At 43.9% G+C, this 7500-nt stretch overlaps 1 non-coding gene across 1 annotated transcript in view; it reads right to left on the bottom strand.

Moving 5' to 3' along the window:
- The window catches only part of LOC145915257 (small subunit ribosomal RNA), a 1824-nt gene extending 1303 nt beyond the window's left edge, over positions 1-521 (bottom strand). Inside the window, exon 1 of the ribosomal RNA XR_014403660.1 lies at positions 1-521. This exon is cut by the window's left edge and continues 1303 nt beyond it. This is a non-coding gene — a ribosomal RNA (small subunit ribosomal RNA).
- Positions 522-7500: the final 6979 nt, after the last annotated feature.

Below are 7500 nucleotides of genomic sequence, written 5' to 3' on the forward strand. Positions count from 1 at the left end.
TACAGGGCCTCGTTTAGAGTCCTGTATTGTTATTTTTCGTCACTACCTCCCCGCGTCGGGAATGGGTAATTTGCGCGCCTGCTGCCTTCCTTGGATGTGGTAGCCGTTTCTCAGGCTCCCTCTCCGGAATCGAACCCTGATTCCCCGTCACCCGTAAGAACCTCGGTAGGCCGATACCCTACCGACGAAAGTTGATAGGGCAGACACTTGAATGATCTGTCGCCGGTTCGAGACCGTGCGATCCGCTCAGTTATCCAGAGTCGCCAAAACGTGGCGGGCGCGACGCGAAGCCGGCCCGGTCGGTTTTTGTACTGATAAATGCGCACCCGCCGCAAGGCAGGCGCTGACCGCATGTATTAGCTCTAGATTTTGTACAGGTATCCAAGTACGATGTACGATCAAATGAACCATAACTGATTTAATGAGCCATTCGCAGTTTCACTGTACGAGAGCGCGTACTTAGACTTGCATGGCTTAATCTTTGAGACAAGCATATGACTACTGGCAGGATCAACCAGGTAGCTTCGTGTGGAGACGCAGGGCCCGCCGCCCGCTCCGACCGTCACTTTCAAGCTACGATTCTCAACGCTTGGTTCGGCCACGAACTCTGAAAACCGTCAAGGACGCGCGAAACATGGCCGGACGCGCGAAGCGCCAACCAGCTGTAACGCCGACGTGCAACTATGCCAACAACACGCACCGTAGTAGGACCCGCACCGTGGACGCCTTGGCATCGAACGAGCAGCAGCAAATCTGCTCAGCGAGCCAGTCGCCAACCGCACGCAACAAGCGACGCCGCGCGCACATTCGCACCGAGCTGCTTGCTCCCACATAGTAGGGTCAGATTTGTTCCATGTACTCTTGTGGTGATCCTCCTGGAGCAAATTCTGAGCGACGCAACAAAAGCCAGCTCTGCGAGCACGCAACTGGTAACGCCGCTTGTGTTTTTTGGGCTATTTTTGCCAAATTTTTTGAAAAAAAAAAGCGACCCCGAACGCCCATTCGGCGTCCGAGATCGCTCAAAGTGCGCCCGCGCTGCGGACAAATCGACAGATCTTGAGGCTTACTCTCAACAAATCGCAGTGAAAATACTGCTCTAGTGATTACGACACCCCGATCTTCAACTAGGTCGTTTGCGAATGATTTAGCACCACGCCTTTCGGGCAGGGGGGTGTGCCGACCGACGGGCAACTCTTGCGGCGCCCGTCGAACGTCAGCACCGGCATAGACGGCGGCCTTTCGACCGCTTACGTTGGCCGGCCGTGGGCGAGGCACAAAAGTATCGTCGCTTTCTAGGCGGGATTCTGACTTAGAGGCGTTCAGTCATAATCCCCCAGATGGTAGCTTCGCACCATTGGCTTATCAGCCAAGCACATGAACCAAATGTCTGAATCTGCGGTTCCTCTCGTACTGAGCAGAATTACTATCGCAACAACACCTCATCAGTAGGGTAAAACTAACCTGTCTCACGACGGTCTAAACCCAGCTCACGTTCCCTATTAGTGGGTGAACAATCCAACGCTTGGTGAATTCTGCTTCACAATGATAGGAAGAGCCGACATCGAAGGATCAAAAAGCAACGTCGCTATGAACGCTTGGCTGCCACAAGCCAGTTATTAAATGAGACCTCACGTGAATAATCGTTAGTCTTAATTATGATTCTTAATGATCAATGATCTATAGAACTACTTATAATAACGTTTCCGACACTTTTTTTGATTCGAACATTTGCGCAACCTAATATTACCATAGTCCCTTATTATAGTTCAAGAACGAGTCTTCGTACCACGCCCGGGTTTTACACATAGGAATGTCAAAATTTACTGCCGGCTGTTTGAAACAATAGCTGGGCTGCGCTGCGCTGCGCTAGGGCACTCCACGTTCGAAATGTTTACAATTGCACTTTTGATGGTGTATTGTGTTGTGACCAAGGTGGTTACTTGCCACAAGCCTTGGCAGAGCTGTCGCATTTCATTTAAAACATCGGGTGAGCAAAAGCGCGCAGCCAGCCCGCGGGATTTTTATCAGGGCCGCGAGGATTGTGCAAAGCCCTTCATGTAACATTGTGAAAAAATATTTTTTACAGATGTAAACTCGATGCTGTTTTGTGACCATGTTGGTCACTTACCACACGCCTTGGCAGAGCTGTCGCATTTCATTTAAAACATCGGGTGTGCAAAAGCGCGCAGCCAGCCCGCGGGATTTTTATCAGGGCCGCGAGGATTGTGCAGAGCCCTTCATGTAACATTGTGAAAAAATATTTTTTACAGATGTAAACTCGATGCTGTTTTGTGACCATGTTGGTCACTTACCACACGCCTTGGCAGAGCTGTCGCATTTCATTTAAAACATCGGGTGTGCAAAAGCGCGCAGCCAGCCCGCGGGATTTTTATCAGGGTCGCGAGAATTGTGCAGAGCCCTTCATGTAACATTGTGAAAAAAATAATTTTTGCAGATGTAAACTCGATGCTGTTTTGTGACCATGTTGGTCACTTACCACACGCCTTGGCAGAGCTGTCGCATTTCATTTAAAACATCGGGTATGCAAAAGCGCGCAGCCAGCCCGCGGGATTTTTATCAGGGCCGCGAGAATTGTGCAGAGCCCTTCATGTAACATTGTGAAAAAATAATTTTTACAGATGTAAACTCGATGCTGTTTTGTGACCATGTTGGTCACTTACCACACGCCTTGGCAGAGCTGTCGCATTTCATTTGAAACATCGGGTGAGCAAAAGCGCGCAGCCAGCCCGCGGGATTTTCATCAGGGCCGCGAGGATTGTGCAGAGCCCTTCATGTAACATTGTGAAAAAAATAATTTTTGCAGATGTAAACTCGATTCTGTTTTGTGACCATGTTGGTCACTTACCACACACCTTGGCAGAGCTGTCGCATTTCATTTCAAACATGGGATATGCAAAAGCGCCCAGCCAACCTCCAAAATTTTTGTCAGGGCTGCGAGGATTGTGCAGAGCACTTTAGGTAACAATGTGCAAAAAATAAATTTGACAGGTGTAAACTCGATGCTGGTGTGCGTTGGTTCGTTTCTCGTGGCTTGCCCCGCGCTTTCGCATCATTTTTTTACGCATCACCGATCAGGTTTTGTGATCGTTGATGCGTAACATTTTTCGTGCCCTGTGTGTTTTTATTTCGCACCCTGTGTAACATTCCAGCGCTGATTTTACAGGAATGTGATTGACAACTTTCCCTATATAATCACGGTTGTTCTCTCTCAGAGCCAGTCTTAATTAATACGTGCTGTTGGATCATGCTGTTGAAAAATATAGCAGTTAGATTTTTGTTGCAGAAACCTTAGGGCTGAAATAATTGAGTAAATAATATTTGTAAATTTTGCAGTGATTTTGAATTAGGAAAGGTACGCTGAGTTGTTTAAACGTCTAAAAGAATAACAATATTTTTTTTGGTTGCTATGTTTGAGTCGATAAGTCACAAAATATATTGTTTATTGTATGTTTTGTACCTGTTGGTGGCAAAAAAACAAGATTGTTCCGAATTTTCTTTATAGACATGGAATCTTCGCCGAAGAAAAGTGGGAAAGGTGTGATGTATTATTATCATTTCCCAAAAGGTATGTAAAGTGTTTTATTGTTTAATATGAGTGAAAAAGTAATTCTGTTTGTGTCTTAGATTTTCTGAAACCATACGGTTTGGCCACGGACGTAGAACACTTGGACGACGAGAATCACTTTCGCAATAAATTGAAGGTTTTTACATGCGAGTGGCTACAGAGGCCTCGGGTGGCAATATCTGAATTTGCCGAAACGATGGATAAAAATTGGAACAGAATAGAACAGGATGTGGGACCGCTTGCTGAAAATGATTGTGTAAAATCGTTTAGCCACTTTGTTCAAAAATTGAACGATTTATGCGAGCCATTCAGGAAGCACGTTGGAGGCAATGAAGGTTTGTCTTGCTCCGAAAGTGAGGCAAAAGCGAAACTCCTGAGTTTAAAGCAAGCAATAAGCGAGATGGAGGAGATAGACGAATTTTATTTGCATAAAATGACCCACGTTGGTGCCTCCATGTACCTCTTGGGGATTCACCTTCATGTAATGAAGTACATTTTTTCAAATATGGAGGATGTGGGTAGCAATTGCGGTGGTGATTTACTCGATGCCTTTAAAAAAGAAAAGAATTTCCAGTCCTACAGTGAAGCCATTATTGGCACGCGCACTCAAAACGTGACGCAAGGCACAACAAAGCGAGTGAGGCGTTCATTCGAGGAAATAATTTCCCTAAAAAGAAAAGATTTAGCCAACGGCTGTGGGCCTTCAAGCAGTGGTACCTGTGAGGAACAAGGTAAAAAAGAGAAACGAATTGATGAAATCAAAGAGGCGAAGAAGAATAAAACACTGCGGAAAAAGCAAAAAAGAAGAACAGAAAATAAGTAAGAAGAAAGCTGCGGAAATGATGATTTTTTGTATTTCCGCATTTCTTTTCTTTCAATATAGCTGCGTCCGTTTTTGCTTGTGCGATGAACCGTTATGTTTTTCTGAAGTAGTCTTTTGTTGTGACATGATCACTGCGTTTCGTAGTTTTTTCTCGTAAACATCTTTGTCTTTGTGTGAAAGTTAATCTTATTTGGAACGTTAATAGTTCAACTTCTCGTTTCATATAATCTTGTTTACAAGCTCTTTTTTTGAGTGTTACGCAGCGTTCATCGAATGATTGCTTAATCATTGCCCTACTTTGACAGGCTAGTATTGTTGAAATAATTGGATATTTAGGATTTTCTCAAGAGAGTTGTTTCATTGTTGTTAATCGTGTTGAAGAAAATGGCGAATGCTGAAATACATTGGGATCGTTACGATCAAGCTTGTGTCCTTGTTGATCCCGACGTAAGTCAAATCAGCTTTCGTTGTTGTTTGTGTTTTTTAAGGTTTCTGTGTTTAATTGTAAGTTTGTTTGTATTTTTGGCAGGTGGAGGAAAAACGTTTAAGAAAACAGAATGATGATAAAGAGCGTCTGCGACGCTTTGGGGAGCGTGGAGATCTATATTTTGGTGAAATGGACATTCCAGCAGAAGATACGAATTCGAAACGGCTTGCTGTGGGGTCTTCTTTGGAAAGGTGGATAGTGGATTCGTCTTGGTCTTACTGTGCGCGTTGTTTTTCGGTAAACACGTGTAACATCAGTCCCGGGTTTAGGCGTCCTCATTTTTCCACATTGAAGACTTGCCAATGTAGTGGAAATTACACTGTTCCTCGAATTGCTGATTGGCCCCAAGAGTTGAAGGGTCTAACCTCTGGCGACCAATCAATTCTGGCATTTTTCGCGTTGCACGTGAATTCCACTCAGCGATTACAGCACGGTTATCGTTACAAAGACCGTGGGGTTGCTGTAACTCTGATACAGAGATCTGTACTTGAACGAATTCACTCTGTAGAAGACGAACAGAGGCGGAGCAGGCTGTTGACAGCTTATCATTATCTTGTCAACGATGGAAGAAGTGCGTATGGTGACTTCGTCAGGCAACGAGAGGAAGGTTTATTGAGATCGCGAATCCCGTTTTATAACCTTTTTGATGTGGGTACTTTTTTGCATATGTATAAATGGACAGTAACAAATGCGTTAATTTTTTCAGATTTCGTTCATTGAATCTGCCATTTGGCCAATATTGTATCCGTACAAAATATTTTGTGAATCAGCAATTTCGGGCGGAGAGAGTACAAAACGAGCCTACATGTACAAGATCTTGTCGAACGTTTGTGATTATTCCACATCGTTTGAACTTCTCCGATTTCAGTATGACAGATGGCTATACAAAACTGTTTGTGGGGCTATAGAATCTGGACGAGTACTCAACTGTAGTCCCGCCAGAGCGCTAGATTCAAAGGTATTTTCTGAAACATATTGGCAATGGCAGCATGCCTATCTCGCGGATGCTGTTCAACAGTTTGGACTTCCAAACATGTTTATTACAATTTCACCATACGAATGGACGTTTCCAAGATGTTTTTGGATTCAACAAAGAATGAATAAGACTGGAAAAGGCGCTACAACTCTTCCCACCGTCGAAACGTTACATTTCGCGCATATTATGTCGGAAATACTACGTGGTTACGTAACTGGAAAAAACAAATACTCGTGGAAAAACCATTTACTGGCAAATATCCTTGAAAAATCCTCCAATGTCCTAACATACTTCTACAGATTCGAATTTCAGAAAAGAGGTACAGTACATTGCCATTTCATTGCATGGATGGAAAACGCTGCGTCAATTGATGTGAAAAGATTCCAAGCAGATCTTCCAGAAAAGGATCGAGAGTTTGCAAAAATTGTGTTTGCTACCCAAAAAAGCAACTCCCCAGTACATGGTCTTGAAATAAACCCACAACCTAGCAGTTTGGAAACGCACGACGGACAGACGATATTACGTTTGCACCGAAGCGCTGCAGCACATTCACTGAATCTGAGAATATACGCAGATACAATAGTGACAGCATTAAAATGCAGCATGGACATTCAATTTAGCAATCAAAGTGCAATGTTGCTGAATTATGTTGCAGGTTATGTATCGAAAAATCAGGATTTTCCAATACAACTACAAGAATTATCCCGTGATGTGCAAGGCCGCGATGTTGCTTTTCAATATCTGAGCAAAGTTTCTCCAACGGAACCTGAAATGGTGCTTGCTCTGTCCAATATCAAATTTGCGCATACGCCTTCTCCAACAAAACGAGTTCTTCTTCCGCGTATAGGGAACGTTGGGCAAGACCACGCTATTAAAATGTATCAAAAGCGTCCACAAGATGCATCGAACTTATCCTTTTACGAGTTTCTACATGAGTACACTTGGGATCGACAAAGTGTGCGCCCACGATGCCACAGTCATATCCCCATTCTAGTTGGAGTGAAAACTTTAAGTTTATTAAATGATGAATATTTTTTCCAAGACTCTCTACTTCACTGCCCGTTCAGGAAGGTTGAAGATTTGCAACCCGACTACATTTCTACAATTCCTTGTGACCTAAAGAATTTTTCATTTGCTGTGAAAAATCGACGAGCCTTTTGGTGTGATGAAGCCAGAGTCAGAAATTTGTCAAAGTTTCGCGGAAACAGAAACTATTACACCAATACTGTTGCTTCTTATGTGCGCAGTTATTGGGATCTGTGGCACCTCTGGAAACGTGGCGAAATTTCCAGTGAGTTACTGGAAAATCCAAGTAATGCAAGCATTACAATTCCAAAGCTCACAGTCAACCAAGAGACATTTGTATCAGAAGCGTTGGCACATGTTTACGATAAAATTCATGAAGAACCGTTTTTTCTGCTGTGCGGGCCACATGGGACTGGAAAGACACTCTGCATTAAAACTGTGATTTCACGCGCCCTACAACGCGACATGCGAGTTTGCGTTGCGACGCCAACTGGAATGCTCTCTGCAAGTTACAAAAGTGAGTTTGGAAAGAAAATCGCAAGTAACACAGTGCATTCACTTTTTTCTATTCCTGTTAACAAAGACCAAAATTACCAGACCAA

Source organism: Ascidia mentula (genome assembly GCF_947561715.1).
Source record: "Ascidia mentula chromosome 2 unlocalized genomic scaffold, kaAscMent1.1 SUPER_2_unloc_11, whole genome shotgun sequence".
NCBI lineage: Eukaryota > Metazoa > Chordata > Ascidiacea > Phlebobranchia > Ascidiidae > Ascidia > Ascidia mentula.